Source organism: Oncorhynchus tshawytscha, linkage group LG29, assembly GCF_018296145.1.
Source record: "Oncorhynchus tshawytscha isolate Ot180627B linkage group LG29, Otsh_v2.0, whole genome shotgun sequence".
Lineage (NCBI taxonomy): Eukaryota > Metazoa > Chordata > Actinopteri > Salmoniformes > Salmonidae > Oncorhynchus > Oncorhynchus tshawytscha.
The window spans coordinates 19,735,621-19,762,074 of NC_056457.1; the positions used below are offsets into that span (position 1 = coordinate 19,735,621).

General features: G+C 43.1%; 1 protein-coding gene across 15 annotated transcripts in view; it reads left to right on the plus strand.

Moving 5' to 3' along the window:
* LOC112227775 (receptor-type tyrosine-protein phosphatase mu-like) overlaps nucleotides 1-26,454 on the plus strand; it is a 316,891-nt gene that overhangs the window by 659 nt on the left and 289,778 nt on the right. The gene's annotated exons all lie outside the window — the stretch shown is intronic.

Here is a 26,454-nt window from a genome sequence, read left to right on the forward strand (position 1 = left end):
GGTACGCTATTTCACCAAATACACTGTAGCATAATGTCGAATTGTTCTTCCATTTTGGATTATGGCTGTACTCTGGCAAAAGGGCAATTATTTACATGATTCATAACCACAATAGTTGTTGAATAGCTGTTAGGTACCCCTTGGCAGCTTGTTTTGGAGAGGGAAATGTTCTGTGCGCTACTTGGTTATTCATTTTGTCCAATGCTCCTGATGCTATTAATTTCACGTCCGTTTCAAGTTGGTATACCGTATGTTTATTGAATGGAACATTTACTAATCTACACTAAGGGTGACTGTCAGACTGACACAGACTTGTCTGAAAAGTTTTGATATCCTTTGAAAGCCTAAGCTTATCAAAGCAAGCCGTTACTTTTTATAGATGCTAATCTATTTTAAGCAAGGGACGTCTAATAATCTAACTTCCTATTCCTGCTTATTGAAATAGACTAATTCATTTAGCATATAATACCTATATTAATGTAGTGTCAGAAGTGTCATTGCATATTGGCAACATTCCAAAGTGAAGGGCTGGGCAAATGTGTGTGGAGCACTACATCTACACATGGATTGTTATACAGGTGCTTTGACATTATCTAGATTGCCTGTGTTTTGAATGGAAGAGAGCTGCATTTCGCACGTTTGAACTGTGGCTCATCTGAGCTTCATAGGAGGCATGTAACTATGCATACAGCAGGCAAGCAAGCACATCTGTTATTCCTCAGTCAAGCTACAGTTGGCCATGCTTTTCTTACAGTATATGTAATAATTAGGCTTAATGCCATTGGTATGTTGTTTTTAGTTATGCATCGGAGGATGATAGTTGTTTTGTTCAATGTAATTAAAGGTATTTTTGGTTTTTGCCCTAATGTGGTAGGCAAACTAACAGGCATATTTATTCAAATCTAATTGAAATACAATAAAACTTTCTATATCCCCTTATGGGCAATTGGAGTAAGTTTTCTCACTGACATTTGTATCTAATTAATTGAGCCAGCCAAATATCTATTTTTGTAAAGGCTTCCATTTGCTCGGCACAATATTTTGAATTCCATGTAATAAAAATGGATAAATCCACTATTAAACAGTGCGTCCATGCTAGTTAACTACATCAGTAATCAGAGCTTTTTCTGATGTTATGCATGTAAGTAGCCTTCCTACTAGTTTCTTGATTAGATCTGGGACGCATAACACTGTCACAGCCTCTCAATGCCTTTACGTGTAATGCCTGGTGGTGGCAGCATTGTACATACCGCCACACAATGGCTCTCTTGAGATTCAGGATTTGGTCCGCAACCTCATCAAATAACTTTTCCCACCGCCATCCATATTAAAAAGCACAAACAGTCAAATATTTGTTAAACAAAGAATGATTTTATAATGGAATGTAAATAACCATTTTGTTTACTTGCCAATCAGGGAGTACAAAACCAGCGGTGGAATTACAAATGCAAATTAAGTGAGACTTTAATTTTAGGAAAATGTACGTAATAGTTGTTGTTCTCCCAAAACGTTCAGTAATTGCAATCACATTCCCCACATTTATTCCTGATCCTAGCACTGTTATTGGTTTAAGGCGGTTCCATTCCCTGCTTGCATCAGTTAGTTATCCATGAACAGTTAGACATACCACACGTCACTTTTGTAGAAGCCCACAGACATGGACTGAGTGATACACAGTAGACACAGATGGTTCAATGTTCAGTTTGGCAGTCAGTTCAAGCTGTCAAGACAAACACTATATCATCAAAATATGTTTCTTGAAGTGAAGCCTGAATGGTTATTCTCTTGCTTTGCTGGAAGTAGGGCTAAATTGTTAGATTAATATGATAGTTTGTGCCCTTGGCTGAGCTTTGTGTGTTTGGACACTGCACAGGGCCTGGCTGGAGTAAGTTTTCTGTAATGGACATTGTGTCTTGTGTGACCAATTTACCCAGGATATCCCCTGGCTCTCCCAGATGGATGGATACCCCTGCGCTGTTTCTTCCGTCCATTCACTGCTATAAATATATTTTTGTCGAGCTGCAGACCTTTGGTACATGCTGCATAATGCACATTGTTCTTCTTGCTTGGACTCGGCCACACAGCCTTTCTGTGGACTGTTGCTGTGCCTCTTTCAACAATCCACTTTCAAATGATTTGCCTTGTCTTTTAAGACTGACTCCCAGCACACAAAGTATAGCCAGTCAAATAGCTTGCTATAGAAACTGTAGAGTTACTGGTTCTTCATGTCGCCACATACAACCCAGACTGATGGAGCTTTGCTGGGATATCTGCACCAGTGGAGAATGAAATTAAAATCTCCACCCTCATCCCAAGATGGAAGAGTTGCCCTAATAATGAACACACCGTCAATAATTAACTGGGATTATTAATGTCCACTATTGCGTTTCAGTCATACACACCTAGCTAACCTGACCCAAAGAAAGTATTCCATGAAATTGCAACCCCCCCAAACCATTTTGCCTTCAAGCTACTCGGCTTTTGTGCTTTTTTTTTTAGCATCTTTCTGATACTTGCTGAAGGCCTAGTGATGAATTCCAGTCTGCCTCGCTGTATTTGTTGTGGCTGTGCACGTCAAACATTTCTAGCATTCTCCGACTCTGCGTGCTGTTTTTTTTTCTCCCCAGTCCACCACCCACTCGGAACTAGCTGTGCTGATAATCCTGGTAGCTCGGTCAGGGCTTGACATTAACTTTTTTAATCACTTGTCTTTCTGATTTTATTATTATTTTATTTTTTTACTTTCCGAAAGCTGAAGTCACTTGTCCAAACAATAAAAAAGGTTTGTAAAACCATATTCCAAAAGGGTGACTGATTTTCTGTGCTTGCCCATAGACTGTAATTTCGCTCACATGCTATGGGAGGGATGAGAAGAATCATGACATGACAAAATATGTTTAGCTGAGCCACATTTTTTTTGAATGGCCTATTCCACTCTGGTGGAGCTCTGGCACAAAAGACAGGCCTAGGCTACTACACTGTCTGTGTGCGCTGAAGCACGCAGAAGGAGAGAGTGACAGTCAACGAGCCTCATGTCTTGTGATGGGTAGTAAATCATCATGGAGCCACTCTGCTCTCCTCAAAACTGGATAATTGTAAACTGATTGGCAAGTTTGTCTCATCCTCCTCTCTTATTAGGCCTAGGCTACTATGTGTTGTATGTACAGTTGAAGTTGGAAGTTTACATACACTTAGGTTGGAGTCATTAAAACTTGTTTTTCAACCACTCCACAAATTTCTTGTTAACAAACTATACTTTTGGCAAGTCAGTTAGAACATCTACTTTGTGCATGACACAAGTAATTCTTCCAACAATTGTTTACAGATTATTTCACTTATAACTCACTATCACAATTCCAGTGGGTCAGAAGTTTACATACACTAAGTTGACTGTGCCTTTAAACAGCTTGGAAAATTCCAGAAAATTATGTCATGGCTTTTGAAGCTTCTGATAGGCTAATTGACATCATTTGAGTCAATTGGAGGTGTACCTGTGGATATATTTCAAGGCCTACCTTCAAACTCAGTGTCTCTTTGCTTGACATCATGGGAAAATCAAAAGAAATCAGCCAAGACCTCTGAAAAGAAATTGTAGACCTCCACAAGTCTGGTTCATCTTTGAGATCAATTTCCAAATGCCTGAAGGTACCACGTTCGTCTGTAAAAACAATAGTACGCAAGTATAAACACCATGGGACCATGCAGCCGTCATACCGCTCAGGAAGGAGACGCATTCTGTCTCCTAGAGATGAACGTACAAAAAGTGCAAATCAATCCCATAACAATAGCAAAGGACCTTGTGAAGATGCTGGAGGAAAGAGGTACAAAAGTATCTAGATCCACAGTAAAACGAGTCATATATCGACATAACCTGAAAGGCTTCTCAGCAAGGATGAAGCCACTGCTCCAAAACCATCATAAAAAAGCCAGACTACGGTTTGCAACTGCACATGGGGACAAAGATAATACTTTTGTAGACATGTCTTCTGGTCTGATGAAACAAAAATATAACTGTTTGGCCATGATAACCATTGTTATGTTTGAAGGAAAAAGGGGGAGGCTTGCAAGCCGAAGAACACCATTCCAACCGTGAAGTACCTGGGTGGCAGCATCATGTTGTGGGGGTGCTTTGCTGCACGAGGGACTGGTGCACTTCTCAAAATAGATGGCATCATGATGTGGATATATTGAAGCAACATCTCAAGACATCAGTCAGGAAGTTAAAGCTTGGTCGCAAATGGGTCTTCCAAATGGACAATGACCCCAAGCATACTTCCAAAGTTGTGGCATAATGGCTTAAGGACAAAATCAAGGTATTGGAGTGGCCATCACAAAGCCCTGACTTCAATCCTATAGAAAATATGTGTGCAGAACTGAAAAAGCGTGTGCGAGCAAGGTGGCCTACAAACCTGACTCAGTTACACCAGCTCTGTCAGGAGGAATGGGCCAAAATTCACCCAACTTATTGTGGGAAGCTTGTGGAAGGCTACCAGAAACGTTTGATCCAAGTTAAACAATTTAAAGGCAATGCTACCAAATACTCATTGAGTGCATGTAAACTTCTGACCCACTGGGAATGTGATGAAATAAATAAAAGCTGAAATAAATCAAATAACGGATAAATAAAAAAAATCTCTCTACTATTATTCTGACAATTAAGTGGTGATCCTAACTGACCTAAGACAGGGAATTACTAGGATTAAATGTCTGGAATTATGAGAAACTGAGTTTAAATGTGTTTGGCTAAGGTGTATGTAAACTTCCCACTTCAACTGTAGGTCGCACATTGCTTGATTAATATGGAAATGGGCCTAGTGCGAACTATGCATCTTTTCCTAAGATTTCCTCATATGTCTCCTAAATTAAAAAAATTATATATATTTTTGACATTAGATTTTTCCATCTTGGTATAGGTTGCTCAATTTCACTTCTTGTCATTCAAAATAAATCTGTAATTGAGAATAGCATAGACTCTGAATTTCAATATTATTCACATTTTAAAAGCTTCAACTTGTGGACTTTAAACACTTATTTTTTTGAGTAGTTTGGAAAATACTCAACTTTAATTTGTCTTTTAATGCTTTTATGATATTTCAATCAGTAGGATTAGGCTTTTTGGTTGTTTGGTTTGCAAGGATGGAATATTATTAATTTTTTAGCCTCGCTTGCATGCATGTATCAATTCACTTAATGCTTTGCTCAATCAACTCAAGTTATTTTTCAAATTTCGCAATAGATTTTTATATTTTGCTATTGTTTTTTCTCTCGCTCTTATTTTTTACCTTAAGCCTCCCATGTTTTGGGTTATTCAAAAACACCTTAAACTTTTGATCGTGAAATAGTGCATCAGGAGAACTCTAGCATGTATTAACCTGAAAGTGGCTTAATCGGCCAAGTCATATTCATATGAAATGTAGAGAAACTATAACATTTAGGCTTCTATAACAATAAGTCACCGGAGTGTCTGCTATAAAAGTAGACTTTGGCTATAGGCCCAGATCATTTGAGGGAGAGAACAAAAAAATAATAATACTATTCTGTCCAGATATTTTCTTAGACTCTTAGCTCTGTCTACATTGTTCTTTTGCTGTATGTGTGTGTGTGTGTGTGTGTGTGTGTGTGTGTGTGTGTGTGTGTGTGTGTGTGTGTATATATGTATATATATATATGTATATATATATATTTTAGTAATAGGCCAGGTATCATCAAGTAGATTCAGCCACGGGCCAGTTTTTATTTATTTAAAATAATTGTTTGCTTGAGTGGATGGTCAGGGGGCTGGAACATAATTACAAATAATTTGTAGACTTCAAATTGACCGCAAGAAGCCCAAACGGATTTAATATTTGACAAAAACATCATTTCAATCCTTGCTTACATTTGTATATGATCACATGTCTCTATTATGCCTGAGGATACTTGAGAACAGATTTCCCAAATTAAAATGACTTGGAGCTGATTTCCTGGTTGTTTTTAGTCTCTTTTTATGTTCAACAATGAAAATGTTAAATAACATTTTTATTTTATTTTGCTCAGAAAACTTGGGGGGCCAAATAAAACTACCCGTGAGCAGCCAGTTGGGTGAACCCTGAAATATGCTATATCAAATAGGAATATAGACAATTTTCTCAGTCAGCTATGCACTGCCCTGCTTTGATATTGTGATTTGTGTGATTTTCTTTCTTTTTACTTCTTACTATACTTTTTACTAATATATATATATTTATATATATATATATATATACATACATACATACATACATACATACATACATACATACATACATACATACATACATACATACATACATACATATGCATATTTTCCACGGACAAGCCTTAATGTCGAGCCCTGTGGGTTGTGTTCATTAGGGCACACTGCAGAACAATAAAAACATGCCTGTTTTGGTTAAGTTCAGCTAGAGCTTTCTCATTTAATTCTGTTTTCTTCCATTTTTGTGCCTAATGAACACTACCCGGCTAGAGGAGTCTATTTGCAGGACATTGCCCAGAAAGGCCTGGACCAGCCAGTGTTGTGGTTTAAAGTGCACAGGTATAGACAGTATAATTACCCGTTAGAAGAGATGTTGAGCAAACAGGGCCCCCTCTAATTAAACTCAGCTCTTCTGGAGGCAGAGAGAGGGGGACACAGGGAAAGGCTGGATAACTCCTGAATTAGCCAGCACCGCCATACAGTGAGGGCAATAGGGAGACCAGGTGGTCCAGTCAGCATCTTGCGCTGTACACCACTGTCAGGTTTAACAAACCGCTGAGACTAAAAGAAGCTCTCTTATGATTACATATTCATTATTCCGATGGATAAAGGTGTTTACCGAATCTCGCTAGAGGCCTTTCTAGGTGACTGTGTCAGTCTAAGCACTCAGGAAAACAACTAATTAATTCACCAAGGACCACCCCTGCCCCACTTCCAAGCCAACAGCATAGGACTTCTACTATTACTAGGATGTTGTTACGTACTGTAGGCTGGGTATAGGCTGTCCTCAGGAGTGTGTGTTTTTGTGTTTTTTTTCCTGCTTCCTTGCATGTTATTTTTCTGGAACCAGGTTACAGGAAGGGTGGCAGGTTAGTACACTGTTGCAGCTCTTCTTCTCTGTGTCCCTGCCTTGCATATATGAGAATATGACCACAGGCAAATCTCTCCATTACTGTCATCCTGCATCTGTGGCACTCTGTGGAGTCGTCATTATGGGTCATTAACAGTTTGGGGCCACGGTGTTCTTCTCAGTCATGTTCTTCTCCTCTGTGTTCCCCCTCCTCCCTGCTCTAATTTGTGACCAAAAGTCATTGTTGCTCCGAAAGGAAGTTTGAGAAACGACCTCCCTTTCCGACCTTCCCGGCCCAGGAGTTTTCTGAAGGAAAGGAGGCCCACGTCGGCTTTAGCTTGGCCTTTCATAGAGCTGCAGTGAAAACGACAACATCAGGGAATGATTCGCAGTGTAGGGCATCATCATAGTTTCTCTACTACTGCGGAATCATTGGAGCCCCCTGAACCCTCCCCAGAAAACTTGTTTATTGGATAAGTCATTTTTATTCCCCTGTATTGATATTTTTAATAGTTGCCAAACCCTGATGCCCAGCACTAATCCCCATCATTTATTTCTGTCTCTGCTAAATGGGGAAGGTATAAATATTTGCTCAGAACGCAAGGACCATGTAGTGACAATTTATACTTTTAAATTTTTTTTTATGATGTTTTAATTATTTCCCTTTTCACTTACTCTGCGGGTATTTATTGCAAAGCAAGCAGAAGGGAATTTAAAAAAATACAAATAAATCTTTGTTAGTCATTTTAATTGGGGACGTTAAAAGGGGCAGCATTGCGTACCGGCTGGTCTTTAGCTCTGCAGCGTGATGAACTGTTTGGATGTTGACTGCTGAAATTTGCAGCTTAGCGTTGCTTTTCAAACTGAATTCCACCCCATTAGCAGAAGTTTGTCACATTCATCATCCCATTTGTCCTGGGTTCTCTCCATGTCTGAAAGACTTAATCAGCCATCTTGTCAATGGTAAAGAGACACCGATTAGAGTGAGACTGATGGAAAATTACAAGATGGAACTAAATAGCCAAGCTGTGTGTGGCCTTTATGGTTTACCCTAGATCTCCCAGCTTTTTTCTCTCAGACATTTTTTTGAAAAATAAATAAAAATGCTGCTCCATATTAAGTTTGAAAATCTCCATTTCTTTTTGCCACAGAGCAGCCTTTTTGAAGTGTTTGACCTCTGTCCTAGTGTCAAACCCAAATCATATGACTTTAATAGCTCACAGCCTGGTCTCAAGGCCTTCGTCTTAAGCCAATTTAGGTTTACGCTGTGTTGGGCTGAGTGCCACGGCCCTGAGCAGGGTGAGACTGGCTCAAGGAGGAACATTTTAATGGTATTAATGGTCCCATCAGCATGTGGTCACATTGACACTGTCAGCTCTCAGGGGCCCACTGGAAACACCAACAGGGGGAGAGGAAAAAGAGCTGTGAAACCAAAAGTAGGCAAAAGCAGCTCTTGTTGTAGAAGCTTGTTGATGTCGCGTTAGACTGTTAGGTCTTTACTTGAGGTTTTAGCAATTTAAATAACCAGCAACCAGCTTTAATGCGTGTAACCCCCGGCGAACAACCTTTTTTATTGAGCATGCAGCTGTGCCAGACCTCCGACTATATTAACACGAGGCGTTGTTAAACACAGTTTATTAGAATCCAGGACTAGACGCTCTCTGTTCTCGGTCTTAGCCGTCACCCTAATTATATTTTCCACCAACCCTGCGACAGCAGCAAAATCTTCCCCAAATATAGATAATGAAAGGATTTAAAGAAGAAACGGCTCCTATGAAAAGCAGTCAAAGCTCTGCTACTAGTTGTGATGCGTTTTACGGTTGATCTTAAAGTCGCACCAAGCCACTGGAGGGGCCCACATGTCTTCAAGTGGTCGGAGAACTTCTACAAATCAGATTTAGAGGAGGCTTAAAAATCCTAGCACGATAGGGGAGAGGCGTTCTGCGAACAGACGCCACAAGGGGAACATTGAGGTAAGAGCTTGCTGAATGTGCAAGTACAATCTTAGAGGGATTAATCGATATGAGGGTCACCGGCTCGCTGTATTAAATAATGTTGTCTTTCAGTCGCACACAAACCGTCCTAATCCTATAGCCGCCAGCCCTGTCTCAACACATGGTGGACAGATATTAAAACAGGCCAATATTAAATCCAGGCCAGCACAAAACAATAAGCCAAGGGAAAATGATACGGCTTAAGAATACACCCGGCAATCAGACAGACCTCTCTCCACAGGTCAGAGGAATTAAGGGGTCATCTAAATTATAATCTCCCACAGGAGGGGGGGGCTCCAACAACAACTTTTCAACTGTAGCCTCACTGAAGGATTGTGATGAATTAGCATTGTGTTTAAGATGCAGATTTAACATTTACTGGAACACGCTGAAATATGCACATATCACTTTAGATTTCTCAGCGGTATGTACTTTCCTCACTCCAAGTTGAGTGGATTCCACACAGTGTAGGAAGGCCTCTGGAAATTCTCTAAAATCTTGAAATGTGTTTTCAAAGGAGTGGAATGTAAATATTTTATTGGGGTATTATAATTCCATCTTTATCATAATTATCATAACAGCTGTCCTTGGAGCTTGTCCACGAGTGCTGCTGTGCTTTATTATAATATCTGTGTGAGTTAAAGTGAGGGAGATGAAACAGAAAGCCATTAAACACCACAGGCATTAATGGGGAGAAGTGGTTAGGGAATTGGATATGTGAACAGCAGCACGCTGCCCGAAGGGGACAGAACTGCTCTCTTTATCCCCGGGAAAGGTACTTAACCTATATTGCAACTGTAAATATTCATAAGTGGGTAATACGTAAAATGTGGAGTTAGACTCAATACATATCTAACATTAACTTTAAGGAAATGGAGTATGAAATGAAGTCACTAAAGTGACATCGATCTTGTGACTGTGGGTTTGGGGTCCATCTCCCTGCGTGTATTTATTTACATGCAGTGGAGATTTGGTGTTGTCGTTGGAGTCATTTCTGAGCCTGTTTATGAGTGGTGAGTTTTTGGGTCAGTCTCTGCCCTGCTCCTGTCCTCCACTTGTAGCTGTAAGTATTTCTGGAAATAATGAAGTGGTTACCCCGGGGTGACGGCAGCACCTCCTTTACCTCCCCATATTTCATCCAGGCTGATTGATGAGGTTCTATATGTATGTCATCCGTTTAGATGGGGGAGAAAGTGAGGGGCACATTTTTCAAGAAACATCCGAGTCCGACAAGCCCCCAGTGGGTTGTGCAATGTTAAGTGAGGTTAACAGAACGCTTAAAATTAGAGCAGTGTGAGCCTTATAGGGGCTAAACTAGTTATGAAGTTGGGCAAAGAGCACAACCAAAGCAGACCAGGTTTCTTGAAGAGATGGCATGTGTTTTCTGTTGCAAATGGGAAGGTAGGCTGTAACTTCCTATTGATTGATGGACACTATGGGCAATCTTCCTGAAAAGGGATCTTTACTTTTGCTTTAGTGTTTTTAGACACTTCACTTACTAATCAGGATTGGAGCAGTGCTCTAGCTGCAGACTTTAGCATGAAAATGCTTTTCCAAATATCCATATGGGTTCCAGCTGTACACCCTCAAGGAAAACAAAGAATGATGGATAGGAGAACTTATAGTGGGATACACAAAGTACCCTGTGGAAGGGTTTTACATTTTAAGATTCTGGATTTTCCCTTCTTAGACCCAACAAATTGATGGCAACCTAGTCCCAACAAAGCATTGTTCTTCCAGCAGATTTCCCCAATAGAAGTTTATGCCTCCATGATAACCAACCCAGCTCCACCACCAGTGCATTACCTCGCTGGTAGCTCCACGAGGTTCACTGAGAAAGCTCGGAAGCACGAAATAAGCCCCCCCAAAACAAGATAAACGAGGCAAATCTCAAATGGCCAAAATCCAATTGAATCCAATTTGACCAAATCCTTGCTGCTTGGTTTTCAGATCGGTCTAAAAACACACTGTGTGGCATTGCTTGGCTGATATACCAAAGTCTTGTTTTGTTTTCTTAATCTTCCTCAAGTTTTGCTTTCTAATCCCCCTAATCCTCACACTAAACAGAAAAACAAATCATCTATACCCAGACAGAAAAAACACAGCTTGTGAAAGTTTTTCTCTGGCCTTTTGTGCAGTAATATCAGAGGAGATGGATGCTCTCTGATGATTCACTAAGACCGACAACTGTTCATATTGTAGGTTGACTCTTTACTGCCAAACTGGGAGATTGGCGGCTGGCTGGCTGGCGGGGTAGCAGAGCCTTGTACGCAGAAAGACAGACAGGGAGACAGAGGGGTCTTAGATGGTTATATGGACTGCTTTGCTATTGAGATTGGCAGATGGTGAGGCAGGCAGGCCAATAGACAGTCAGCGAGGGGAATAGGTTAGGAGGCAGAGACAGGCAGGCAGGGCTGGTGGCAGGAGACAGAACCATGGAGCCCCGGGCCTTTCCAGAGGCACTGCATTAACAGGGACAGAGCTGGTAGGGGGGTGGGTTCCATCTCAGAACTACTACTGCTCCTCCAGAACTTAACCCCCTCACACCCAGCCCTGCCAAGTCTGTGACACGTCAACTCATCTGGGGTGAGCTCTCCAGCATGGAGCCCCTCTCATGGATGTCTTGGTAGAGATGTGGTACTGTGCTTTCACAGGTGTCGTCTCACCCTTCAGTGTATTTGTCATCGGGGGGTTGCGTTGGTCTAGTGGTCTGATTCGCAACCTGGCATGTCAACAGCTAAATCTGTTCAGAGTTTAGAGCCAGCAGAGAGTTCTGCATTAACAACATTCTGTATCAGAGACAATGTCTTGTCTCTATTCCAGGGGTAGGTATGTTTCACTGGCTTGGTAATAAAGTGCATAAACTGGGTCATTGACCCCACCCACCCCACCATCCCCTTGCCTGAAGTGTTGACACCGCAGCCCCCAAAGAGAACCCAGCAGGCAGTGAACTCTCATCCTCACTCGATGCCCATCTAAACCCAGACAGCTCCCAACCCAGCCTTTCCAGATGGGGGGGCATGAGGGGGACGGACTGAGGATTTGTTGTTGCTAGCTTTTGCTAACTCACTAAAACCACTGCGACCTAATAAGCCCTCTCTCTCTCTCTCCTCTCTTCCCCACGACTCCTCTCTAACCATTTTACGGAGCTAAGTGCGCAGCAATACAGAGGTGATTGGGCGTAATCCTTTAGCATGGGGGAATATTGTGTGTGGAAGTGAGTGCTGCCGAGTGTTGAGATGCAGCAAGGCAAATAATGAAGGCATGTGTTTACCTATAATTCCCTTCACCCAGGGAGATGGATTAGTGCGAACGGAGAGCTTGTTGTCAGATTTCTTAAGTTGCCTTCAAGTATGAAGCCCCTCCACACACACACACACACACACACACTGGCCCCCGCGGAGGGTTTTAGTGTGCCGGGCCTGAATAGGGGGGTCTTTCATGCCTAATAGTCCAGAGACTGAGTTTTCGTCCCCCCGCCCCCCTGCCCCGGCAGCCATTATAGCCCTCTTTAGTCACCAGAGGAGAGGCAACATCAAACAGCAGGAATCGCCTCATACTGTATAAGCTCCCGAGCTCCGCCAAGCATTGCACACATATGCTACTTTTCAACTGGAACACCGGTGTTACACTAGTGTATACAACCCTTATGTTATACTAGGGACATTGCTTCCATAGCTATGTCTGACAGTGAGGACTTGTGAATAGTACTGTTACGGAGACGAGAGCCAGCTGCTCGTAGCTGGTTGATGCATTGAATGAAAAGTGTTCCTATAAGCCCATGTTGCGCAACATTTCTATAGGCAATGCAATTGCGTGAGAGAACAGTGTTTTGATGGCCTCTATTAAAAAGAGGATCCCATCAGCTTTCAATAGGCTAGGAGTACTATATTGATTTCTTAATATTAAAGACATTGCTTTGCTTTACAACCGGAGTAGCCTACCTGGCTGGCATGACAATGAACCGTTTGGAAAAGCGCCCTCCATTTGCTATTCGAGTGCAAACGGATGTCTTTTCCCCCTGCTCCACAGGTGCATGATAAGGGCCCATTCTAAATCCAAATCAAATTTCACACACATTATTTAGTATATGTAAAAACAAGATTACATTGAGAATAGTCTGAGTGAGAATATTATCACTGGTGAATGATGCCCAGCGTGTGCAGTCTAAGGCAAGAAACAGTGCATGCAGCTTTTTCAAATCATAGTCATCATACATCATGTACTGTAGCCAGGCCCATAGGCCTATATGTTTTGAAAAGGTTTGCATCACAACTGAAGTAGCCAAATAACTCTGAGTAGCTAATGCTGGGCGATATGGCCAAAATATCATATCACGCTATTTTTCAATTTTTTTAAACTGTATTTTATGTTTTGAATAACACAAGTTCTAAATTTGCTTGGAGTAGTGCGTGACCCTCAGGTGGCAACACATGCATTCAAACATAAGGATGACTCTGAATATGCTTTTCTGTTCTTCTGAAATAGTCTACATTTTCTTAATATCATAAAGTTTCTTTAGACCTGCCTAAAATAAATTATGGATTTATTGTGAGGATGTAGGCTAAAGTTAATGTATTTATTAGACATTTTAAAATGTAGATGTTTCAAAGGTATCAGTGGCTTTTAGGCTATGCGTGGAAGCCTGGAGATGCTAAACGTGTATGTTAATTAAGTCGATTACCGTGAGACCAGCAGTTATTTGCATGACATTTACCGGCTGGCAAAATTTCATGACAGCCACTGCCCCACTTGTGAAGAGCAGAAGCAACAACCTCTGCATAATCAAAAGTTGCTTTGTGAGAAGGTGTTAAAGTTCACAGTTGGCCATTGTTATGTAAATGCGATCTGAAAAGTACCTGTGGCCTGGCTTTGGCCCAAAGTGAGAGATGGTTCGCTGGAGCCATGGCCCGGCAAGAAACGGGTGCCAGCCTGCGTATTTTTATTTGATTTAACTAGGCATGTCAGTTAAGAACAAATTCTTATTTACAATGACGGCCTAGGAACAGTTGGTTAACGCCTTGTTCAGGGGTAGAACGCCAGATTCGATCTAGCAACCGAAGACTTCAGGCGCCGACAGAGATGGCCGCCTCGCTTCGCGTTCCTAAGGAACTATGCAGTATTTTTTTTTACCTGTTATTTCTTTCATTGGTACCCCAGGTAATCTTAGGTTTCATTACATACAGTCGGGAGGAACTACTGAATATAAGAGCAACGTCAACTCACCATCATTACGACCAGGAATATGACTTTCCCGAAACGGATCCTGTGTTTTGCCTTCCACCCAGGACAATGGATCGGATCCCAGCCAGCGAACCTAAACAACGACGCCGTAAAAGGGGCAAACGAAGCGGTCTTCTGGTCAGGCTCCGGAGACGGGCACATCGCGCACCACTCCCTAGTATACTACTCGCCAATGTCCAGTCTCTTGACAACAAGTTTGATGAAATCCGAGAAAGGGTAGCATTCCAGAGAGACATCAGAGACTGTAATGTTCTTTGCTTCACCGAAACATGGCTCACTTGAGAGACGCTATCGGAGTTGGTGCAGCCAGCTGGTTTCTTCATGCATCGCGCCAACAGAAACAAGCATCTTTCTGGTAAGAAGAGGGGCGGGGGGGGTATGCCTTATGATTAACGAGACGTGCTGTGATCATAACAACATAAAGGAACTAAAGTCCTTCTGTTCACCTGACTTAGAATTCCTCACAATCAAATGTTGACCGCATTATCTACCAAGGGAATTCTCTTCGATTATAATGACAGCCGTATATATTCCCCCCCAAGCAGACACATCGATGGCCCTGAAAGAACTTTATTTGACTCTATGTAAACTGGAAACCACATATCCTGAGGCTGCATTCATTGTAGCTGGGGATTTTAACAAGGCTAATCTGAAAACAAGACTCCCTAAATTCTATCAGCATATCGATTGTGCAACCAGGGCTGGTAAAACCCTGGATCATTGTTATTCTAACTTCCGCGACGCATATAAGGCCCTCCCCCGCCCTCCTTTCGGAAAAGCTGACCACGACTCCATTTTGTTGCTTCCAGCCTACAGACAGAGACTAAAACAAGAAGCTCCCGCACCCAGGTCTGTTCAACTCTGGTCCGACCAATCTGATTCCACGCTTCAAGACTGCTTCGATCACGTGGATTGGGATATGTTCCGCATTGCGTCTAACAACAACATTGACGAATACGCTGATTCGGTGAGCTAGTTCATTAGAAAGTGCATCAGCGATGTTATACCCACAGCAACAGCAACGATTAAAACATTCCCAAACCAGAAACCGTGGCTTGAACCACTGCTTTTAACCAGGGCAAGGTGACCGGAAACATGACCGAATACAAACAGTGTAGCTATTCCCTCCGCAAGGCAATCAAACAAGCTAAGCGTCAGAGACAAAGTGGTGTCGCAATTCAACGGCTCAGACACGAGGTATGTGGCAGGGTCTACAGTCAATCACTGATTACAAAAAGAAAATCAGCCCCGTCGCGGACCAGGATGTCTTGCTCCCAGACAGACTAAATAACTTTTTTGCTCGCTTTGAGGACAATACAGTGCCACTGACACGGCCTGCTACCAAAACCTGCGGACTCTCCTTCACTGCAACCGACGTGAGTAAAACATTTAAACGTGTTAACCCTCGCAAGGCTGCAGGCCCAGACGGCATCCCCAGCCGCATCCTCAGTGCATGCGCAGACCAGCTGGCTGGTGTGTTTACGGACATATTCAATCAATCCTTATCCCAGTCTGCTGTTCCCACATCTTTCAAGAGGGCCACCATTGTTCCTGTTCCCAAGAAAGCTAAGGTAACTCAGCTAAACGACTACCGCCCCGTAGCACTCACTTCCGTCATCATGAAGTGCTTTGAGAGACTAGTCAAGGACCATATCACCTCCACCCTACCTGACACCCTAGACCCACTCCAATTTTCTTACAGCCCCAATAGGTCCACAGATGACGCATTCGCAACCACACTGCACACTGCCCTAACCCATTTGGACAAGAGCAATACCTATGTGAGAATGCTGTTCATCGACTACAGCTCAGCATTTAACTCTTGATGCTACCCATCCCGGATCCGGGATCGTGACTACGGCTCAAGCTCATTAGCATAACGCAAAATGCGAAAAAATATTCTTAGAAATATTTAACCTCCACACCTACACAAGTCCAACAGCTCAAATGAAAGATAAACACCTTGTTCATCTACCCAGCAAGTCAGATTTCTAAAATGTTTTACGGCGAAAACATAGCACACATTTATATTAGACCACCACCGAAACAAAAGGCAAGCGGCGGCCATTTTGTCCCAGAAAATATAAAATTTAAAAGTAGGATTAAAAAATAAATAATTCACTAACCTTTTGAAAATCTTCATCAGATGACAGTAATATTACATGTTACACAGTACATTTTTTTTTTCAATAATATGCCATTAATATCCATAAATCTCTGTTTACAATGACGACATTTCAAAAATGCTACTCAAAATGTCCGGAGAAATTATGATAGCTCCGACAGATAACATCAGATAACAAGCAATAAACATGACTAAATATACATGTTCTACATATAGTTACAAAGATACACTTCTTCTTAATACAACCGCTGTGTTACATTTATTTTTAACGTTACAGAATTCGTTCACTAGTCTATGCTATGAGTCGGCGCTCAGATATTAGCAGTGTCTCCTCTACGTTTGGAGTCCACAGAAACCCAAAATAACCACATAAATATTCCCTTACCTTTGATGTTCTTCGATCAGAAGACGTAGAAGGAGTCATACTTACCCAATACATCGTTTGGTTTCAAGTTGTGCGTCTTTGTATTAGCATATGCTAACAGCTTCAGCTGAAATGCACCCAAAATAACTTCTGCTCCTTCTGGTCCCGCACTCTTGCACATCAAATCTTCAAAATTACATATTATATGTCGACTAAACTGGTCAAACTAAGTGCAGAATCGAGCAAAATGATGTTTTTATCATGTAAAACAATGATCATCGCGAACAAACGAACCGGCTTCAACTGGTGTCTATTGGAAAAGAACGTTCCCCAAATCGGCCGCGCGCAATAGAGTGCATGTATGTGAGAGTGAACCGGGCATTTTCGCCCGCCAAAGGATGAGGGAGCGCGAAATTCAAACAATGAACGTGCCAATTGAAAGCAGACATCGCGCTGAACAAATACATACTGTTCCCAGATCGGTAGCTGCCTGGGAAGGGTGGGGGCGATGACGTCAAAGTTGACCCAACTTTTCTCTTGACAAGAGAGAGTTTGGGAGAAAGGCTGCCCTGAGAGTTCTGCTTTACATACAGACATAATTTAAACGGTTTTAGAAACTTTAGAGTGTTTTCTATTCAATAATAATTATTATATGCATATATTAGCAATTTTGGAAAAAAATATTTTCAGTTTACTATGGGCACGCACTTCCTCCAACGGGGCAGTATTGAGCCATAAGCTCAAGAGGTTAACACCATAGTACCCTCCAAACTCGTCAACAAGCTCGAGACCCTGGGTCTCGACCCCGCCCTGTGCAACTGGGTACTGGACTTCCTGACGGGCCGCCCCCAGGTGGTGAGGGTAGGTAACAACATCTCCATCCCGCTGATCCTCAACACTGGGGCCCCACAAGGGTGTGTTCTGAGCCCTCTCCTGTACTCCCTGTTCACCCACGACTGCGTGGCCATGCACGCCTCCAACTCAATCAAGTTTGCGGACGACACTACAGAGGTAGGCTTGATTGCCAACAACGACGAGGCAGCCTACAGGGAGGAAGTGAGGGCCCTCGGAGTGTGGTGTCAGGAAAATAACCTCACACTCAACGTCAACAAAACAAAGGAGATGATTGTGGACTTCAGGAAACAGCAGAGGGAGCACCCCCCTATCCACATTGACGGGACAGCAGTGGAGAGGGTAGTAAGTTTTAAGTTCCTCGGCGTACACATCACAGACAAACTGAATTGGTCCACCCACGCAGGCCGCGTTGTGAAGAAGGCACAGCAGTGCCTCTTCAACCTCAGGAGGCTGAAGAAATTTGGCTTGTCACCAAAAGCACTCACAAACTTCTACAGATGCATAATCAAGAGCATCCTGTCAGGCTGTATCACCGCCTGGTACGGCAACTGCTCCGCCCACAACCGTAAGGCTCTCCAGAGGGTAGTGAGGTCTGCACAACGCATCACCGGGGACAAACTACCTGCCCTCCAGGACACCGACACCACCCGATGTCACAGGAAGGCCATAAAGATCATCAAGGACAACAACCACCCAAGCCACTGCCTGTTCACCCCGCTATCATCCAGAAGGCGAGGTCAGTACAGGTGCATTAAAGCAGGGACCGAGAGACTGAAAAACAGCTTCTATCTCAAGGCCATCAGACTGTTAAACAGCCACCACTAACATTGAGTGGCTGCTGCCAACATACTGACTCAACTCCAGCCACTTTAATAATGGAAATTGCTGTAAAAAATGTATCACTAGCCACTTTAAACAATGCCACTTAATATAATGTTTACATACCCTACATTACTCATCTCATATGTATATGTATATACTGTACTCTATATAATCTACTGCATCTTTATGTAATACACGTATCACTAGCCACTTTAAACTATGCCACTTTGTTTACATACCCTACATAACTCATCTCATATGTATATACTGTACTCGATACCATCTCCTGCATCTTGCGTATGCCATTCTCTACCATCACTCATTCATATATCTTTATGTACATATTTTTTATCCCTTTACACTTGTGTGTATAAGGTAGTAGTTGTGGAATTGTTAGGTTAGATTACTCGCTGGTTATTACTGCATTGTCGGAATTAGAAGCACAAGCATTTCGCTACACTCACATTAACATCTGCTAACCATGTGTATGTGACAAATAAAATTGTATTTTATTTTGATTTGATTTTAACCTTTTGGTTACTGACCCAACGCTCTAACCACTAGGCTACCTGCTGCCCCAATAGGAACAGAAAAGTTTGGTCTTTTTGGGTAAGACACAGAGGTAAATCCTGAATGGAAATGCGCCAACAGACAAACCAGTACATAATAACACTTATAATAAACACACGCAGGCACATATCGATGCACTGCACACTCAAACACAATCTGCCCCATAAATTATTCAGGGGCCTCTGGCGGAATGTGACAAACATTTCAACCACACTCTGCTCCTACCCCCCCATCCCCTCAATCCTCATTCTCACCCTCACCCCTCTCGCACCAGGATACAGCAGTACAACACATTCCCCCAGCTCAACCCCCACCCCCCACATCTCCCTGGGACCATTTACCCCCATAACCTTGTGTGCCCCTCCATCCACCTGCAGCCCCGCTACCTCCAGTAGAATGGTGTGTGTGTGTGTGTGTGTGTGTGGTATTCTGTCTCTGTGACCGTCGATAACTAATTGTAAATTTTTTTACCCCTTTTTTCGTGATATTCAATTGGTAGTTAGTCTTGTCTCATCGCTGCAACTCCCGTACCGACTCGGGAGAGGCGAAGGTCGAGAGCTGTGCATCCTCCAAAACACGACCCTGCCAAACCGCACTGCTTCTTGACACACTGCTCGCTTAACCCGGAAGCCAGCCGTACCAATGCAATGCAGTGCCTTAGATCGCTGCACCACTCAGGAGGCACAACTTGAGAACAAAGTTGATGACAAATACAAAATTGCCAATGTATAAAAAATATGCTTCAAATGAAAACCGAGATGACTGCATTAGGATATAAACAGTCGGCCATAGGCCTATTTCAATCATATTGGAATGAGTCATGTTCAATCGAGTTCTGTTTTGCTACTTGTAGGCTACTGTCTGTAATTTGTCTCAATATATTTCATGTGTAGCCTAACGTGCGCAAATCTGTGCTTTAGTGCATTTTTATTGGGTAAGCATTAGAATAAGCCCCTCAACATGTACAGCCGTAGGTGCTATTAATCTCTAGGAGCTGATCCGTTATCAGTATTGTAAAATATTTCTAGTGTTAAGGAAAGCTGTTGAGCTGATTTGAGAGCAGCACTCACTCTCTTTCGATCCTGTCAGTATTGACACATGCTCCAACAATACACTTGGCAACTGTTCTTTCTGCGTAATGTTTTGGGAAACACATGTTACATCTTTGGTCGTTGTAGGAAAGATGCATTGTTAAAACACTTGGGAAACTGGGCCCTTTTTGCTAAAATTCGAATAGTTTGGCTAATTTCAGTTTGTGACAAAACAACCAAACGAGTGTAGAGGATCATTGTACCATCTGAACCACTGAAATATATATAGATATATATATCTGAAATATATTTTCAATAACCAAAAGTATTGTATTTTCAGCTGTTTGAAGCTGGTGTACAAAACTGAAAGCAAAATGCTGCAAAACGTAGAGTAGAAATAGTGCACATAGAACATAACTACTGCTTCTTAGACTTGCTTTCAAGTCACTTTTCTGTGCATTTGGTCAGGTTGCTCAAAAAGTTACATCCAGTATTTCAGCTTTAAAGCTCTTAGCAAGGTGCAAAGACCTAGACACTGATAGGCTCTCCTCTCCCCACCTGGCTCTTTCTTCCTGCTCTAGTAAAGGAGAGGAGGAATCAAAATCCTCTTTTTCTTCTCCTTTTGCCTTTCATTTCCCCTCCATCTAAATCCTGCTCTTAAGCTCCCGGGTGGTGGGGGGAAAAAGCCCAGGCGGCCTGCTCTCTCTTTCACCCGAATGTCATGAGACCTTAGAACCCCTCCCCCTTCTCACAGGGAGATGGGTGTGTTTTCCTACAGACCTTAGAACCCCTCCCCCTCTCACAGGGAGATAGGCGTGTTTTCCTACAGACCTTAGGCTTGATGTGATCCCAGTGGCATTAGGACTATGGATGTTTCTTGATGTCTCACTTTTCCAGTGTAAACGTAGTAATCTTCCCACTCTCCTGACACTTTGGAATGTTGAGTATGAGGGAAAATAATCCTTGAAATACCACTTCAGAGAATTTGAAGGATTATATAATCAATGTTTATGGTGGTAGACAGACATTATATATGAGTTTATAAGCTTGTTGGGCATACAAGTAGATGGTGAGCAATTGGTAATCATGTCGTCCCTGAATCTGTGTATCCTGAAATAACCTCTTGAAAAGCCACTGATATGCTGTCTGCGTCTCAGAAAATGCAATCACTTTGGTTAGTTTCCTTAACTTTTCCTCCATGTCTGTTTAGATGCAGGCAGCTGAACACTCCTTCTCCCACTCAGATCTCCCAACCACAGATAGCTTTCCTATTATATACTACACTGACTGTAGCTTTTAAAACAGATGCGCGAGTCTTCGGGGAGAATACGCTGACGCCTTAATGAAACTGTGCCACATCTAATTGCTGCCAGGGGGCCGGCGGGTACCCTGGGAGAGGCTGTCACCATGCCACATAGAGTGGCAGCAGACAATGGCACTGCCACTTCCTGAGTCCCCACACCCCGTCATCTCTAATTGTCCCCCTTTATGGAGCTCTGTGTGGGATGGCAGGGGCAGGTCGACGAGAGGCTGCCTAAGGCACAGGCCCCGCTTTTTCACGGGGCCTGTGCCCGCTGTCGCCCGCGCCCCCAGCCCCGCCCTCTCCATCTCTGAGTCACAGTGGAAGACATTTTTGCAGGCCACCATGTCTTCCTGACACATAAATTGCCAAGGGGACGCGTGGCATCGAGAGAATGACAGTATGGCACTTATGCTGCCCGCTGCACACAGAAGAAAGAAAGGGCTCTGACGAGAAGAGCAGTGTTTTGAGAGTTAATTTTGCCCTTCCGTTTGTGGGAATATAATAATGGACAGGTCTGTTATTCCTGTCGCAGTATGAAGTGCTGCAACACTAGAAGATTATGAGGACTATTGAGGCCGGAAACTGGTGCTGTTCTGTTCTACCTATCTGCTTGAGCAAGTGCGGTCATACAGGTGCCCCCCCAGCGACTCTGACTTCACAACCACTCCTCCCGCGCTCTTTCCTTCTATATATCTTTAACCTTTCTTCCCTGGCACAAAGAGTACCAACCTTTTACCCCTCCGTCTCTTTCCTTTCCCCCTCTTTCTTTACCTCCCGTAAGACCCAGAGGTTGTCACAACACGGGCCTCCGTCGTCCGACAACATTGTTTACCCCCGGCCAACCCCGTTCCAACGATATTCACGATACCAGGCGTGTTCTCAGTGGATCCACGGAGGAGGAGACCTTTGGGCTGCGGTGCTGCCAGGGTAGAGGTCTTTAGTGCCCCCCCCATTCCCTCTGCCTGCTGGAGGCTAGTGATGACCTTCTCCTAGCTGCTACAGCAGGGGAATATCACTGCTTTCTCCCCCTCCAAACAAAGCGGGAGATTGTAGACTCCACACCGCACCCCGGTCTTCATCAGGGGAGTCAGAGGTGTCAGCCATGACCTTTTCTGGACTGTGTGTGTGTGTGTGTGTGTGTGTGTGTGTGCACATTCACATAATGCTTTCCCACCTGGTGTGTGCCTGGCAGGGTCAGATGCCCTACATACACACACACCTTTTGATCTTTAGAGCGGGGGCATTCAGATCCATCCTCTGGCGTCACAGTGGATATGTATTGACGCGCCACGCATGTGACACATTCAGTCAGCCAACATTCCCCTGTTGAGTGGTGTGAATATGTACATGACTATTGAAGCACAGCTTGTTAGACCCATTTTACAGCAGTCGCTGCTGCGTGGCTAGACTAAAAGACTTTCCTCCTGCGGGAGGGGGGATATGTGTGTTTTCGTGTGAGACTGTGCCTGTGACATCTCTGGCTGCTCTTGTCATAGTTTCCAGCCACACAGGAAGTAGCAGGGAGAGAGGACAGGTGCACCCGCTGATTGGCCCATCCTGCGTTCCCTGGTGAGATCAGTGTGATCTGGTTGAGGGCATGGCCAGGGCAGGGAGAGACACAGGAAGCCGGGCCAAAGGAAACAAAGTCAGGGCAAACCGCAACGGAGATCACATCAGCCCATGAGCTCACCGGGTGGGAGAGCAGAGGGGATAACAATCACATTTGGTGTTCTGATTCCACTCCCAGACGTAAACATTTCCCTATTGTTTTATATCTGCTATTCCATTTGATAGAATGACAACATTGACTATTCATAGAGGCGCAGTAGAATTTAAACTGTAAGACTAGTTCAACTTTTAAGGTTTTATTGGTGTCCGTCGCTACTGTCAGTCACCACTGTGCAATGCCTGCTGGGAGTTTAATGTTTTATATGTGCAATACCTCCTTACAACAGAAATATTGAAACCTCTTGTTTTATGTGACTGTACATTTTTCTGCTTTGTGACCTTAATTCGGTGAAGCACTGCTGAACTTGAGAGACAGAAGGGGAAAAAAGCTTTCAAGGAAAGGCTGTGGGGAGATTTACTGACAATCTAGTGAGGCACTAAAACATGACACCCAAGTCCCACTGAATCTTATTTCATATCGATTAGGACCTGCCGCAGTCCTCAGCTGGTAAAATCCGGGATTTATGATGATTTAGTGCTGTGCTGCTGCTGCAGTTCAAGACTTTAGAGGAGCCAGGAGAGAGAGTCTCTTCCTGTCTCTTGTTTTGTCTTTCTCACTCAAGTTCTTCTCCCCGTTCTCTCTTATTCTCTTTCTACCCCACCCCCACCAGTGCTGTAGCAACCCCTGAGCAAGATGGCTGAACGGCGAAGAGTGCAGTTTGACCAGTGAAGAATGTGCAGAGGAAACATTTAGAGAAACAACACTATTTCAAGAGGGAGAGAGCATGACTATTCCATCTTGTATGAACGTATTCATGAAATCCCTTTTAAAACCACAGCCTCCCTCCATCCCACGGCAAGATTTGCTGCAGACCATTAAACCAAAAGGGGCTTAACGCTGTCCAAGGCTCAGTTGTTTTAATTGAGTTTATTTTCTTTCACAAAAGGCTTTAAATAATGAATGAACGCAATGGAGTCAATTATGGAGCTTCGGCTTCATTTGTTTGTTGTATTGATTAACCCTCGCCAGGCCGCTAGTGTACTTGAAGCTGCAGGGACCTAGTGCTTGGTACGCGCAGGGAGGGGGTGGGAACATCTCCCCGTGGGAGGAGGTTCCCCAGGCATTTATGACAAAGTAGGCCAATGAGTCAGATGGTCCCAGCAGACTGCTCCCTATAAACTGAATAGCGCTTTTTAATCCACCCACCTTTCTCCAATGAGAGGTGTGTGAGGTATGAAAAATAAAAAACAATCACATCTGTCTCTAGGTTGACTGGCCAGCTGTAATATAAAACATTTTTTTTGTATCTTTCTCGTTACGAACATTTCCATGCCATCATGTCTTCCCAAATCTTTGGAAAGGTCAAGATTAAGAATCCCCCCCCCGGGGAATGGGTGTGTATTTAAAATATTTTTAAAATATTGTTCGCTATTCATGAGAAGCTATTTTCCTTTGATCCTTCTGGGTGTGTAGCATAAAGCCCATTCACAAAGCAGGTCAGGATTAAACCCTCTAGATTTAGTCTGCTTCGCCCAAGTATTATCTCCTATCAACAGAGATGGGAGGGGGGGGAGCAATTTTCAGAAACTCTCTTAATCTCGATATTCTTAAGAAGCCAGGGCCAGATTTAAAGTTTATCATAAATATTCTTAAAGGGGTGGTCCACCTTTCGTTTGGAGAGATTAAGTGAAAAACACATGGGAGGCCCCTCGCCTCCTTATCTCCCTTTAAGACAGGCTCAGAGGAGCCCCGCAACAATGGCCCGCCACACGGCCTGATCCTCTTACAGGAAAGAGCTGACATTACACTCTAACTCTAATTCTACCTCCCCAGTCCTGTAATTTATGTTGAATGGTGTCACATCCCTCCAATAGAGCTCCAGACACTTGTAGAATCAATGCCAAGGTGCATTGAAGCTGTCCTGGCTCGTGGTGGCCCAACGCCCTATTAATACACTTTATGTTAGTGTTTTGCTTTATTTTGGCAATTTGTCAGTGAGCTCTTGGGTTTACTTTTAGAATGTTGTGATTTAAAAAAAATGTGCAGTTGTGAAGAGTTAAAAACCAATGATACAGTTGAAGTCAGAAGTTTACATACACTATAATGGTTGGAATCATTAAAACTCGTTTTTCAACCACTCCACAAAATTTCTTGTTAACAAACTATAGTTTTGGCAAGTTGGTTAGAACATCTACTGTGTGCATGACACAAGTAATTTTTCCAACAATTGTTTACAGATAGTGAGTTATAAGTGAAATAATCTATCACAATTCCAGTGGGTCAGAAGTTTACATACATTAAGTTGACTGTGCCTTTAAACGGCTTGGAAAATTCCAGAAAATGATGTCATGGCTTTAGAAGATTTTGATAGGCTAATTGACATCATTTGAGTCTATTGGAGGTGTACCTGTAGATGTATTTCAAGGCCTACCTTCAAACTCAGTTCCTCTTTGCTTGACATCATGGGGAAATCAAAAGAAGTCAGCCAAGACTTCAGAAAAGAAATTGTAGACATCCACAAGTCTGGTTCATCTTTGGAAATTGCTCTCAAATGCCTGAAGGTACCACATTCATCTGTACAAACAATAGTATGCAAGTATAAACACCATGGGACCACGCAGCAGCCATACCGCTCAGGAAGGAGACGTATTCTGTCTCCTAGAGATGAACGTACTTTGGTGCAAAAAGTGCAAATCAATCCCAGAACAACAGCAAAGGACCTTGTGAAGATGCTGGATGAACAAAATTATCTAGATCCACAGTAAAACGAGTCCTATATCGACATAACCTGAAATGCCGTTCAGCAAGGAAGAAGCCACTGCTCCAAAACCGCCATAAAACAGCCAGACTATGGTTTGCAACTGCACATGGGTACAAAGATTGTACTTTTTGGAGAAATGTCCTCTGGTCTGATGAAACAAAAATGGAACTGTTTGGCCATAATGACCATCGTTATGTTTGGAGGAAAAAGGGGGAGGCTTGCAAGCCAAAGAACACCATCCCAACCGTGAAGCACGGGGGTGGCAACATCATGTTGTGGGGGTGCTTTGCTGCAGGAGGGCCTGGTGCACTTCACAAAATAGATGGCATCATGAGGTAGGAATATTATGTGGATATATTGAAGCAACATCTCAAGACATCAGTCAGGAAGTTAACGCGTGGTCACAAATGGGTCTTCCAAATGGACAATGACCCCAAGCATACTTCCAAAGTTGTGGCAAAATGGCTTAAGGGTTAACAAAGTCAAGGTATTGGAGTGGCCTTCACAAATCCCTGACCTCAGTCCTATAGATAATTTGTGTGCAGAACTGAAAATGCGTGTGCGAGCAAGGTGGCCTACAAACCTGACTCAGTTACACCAGCCTCTGTCAGGAGGAATGGGCCAAAATTCACCCAACTTATTGTGGGAAGCT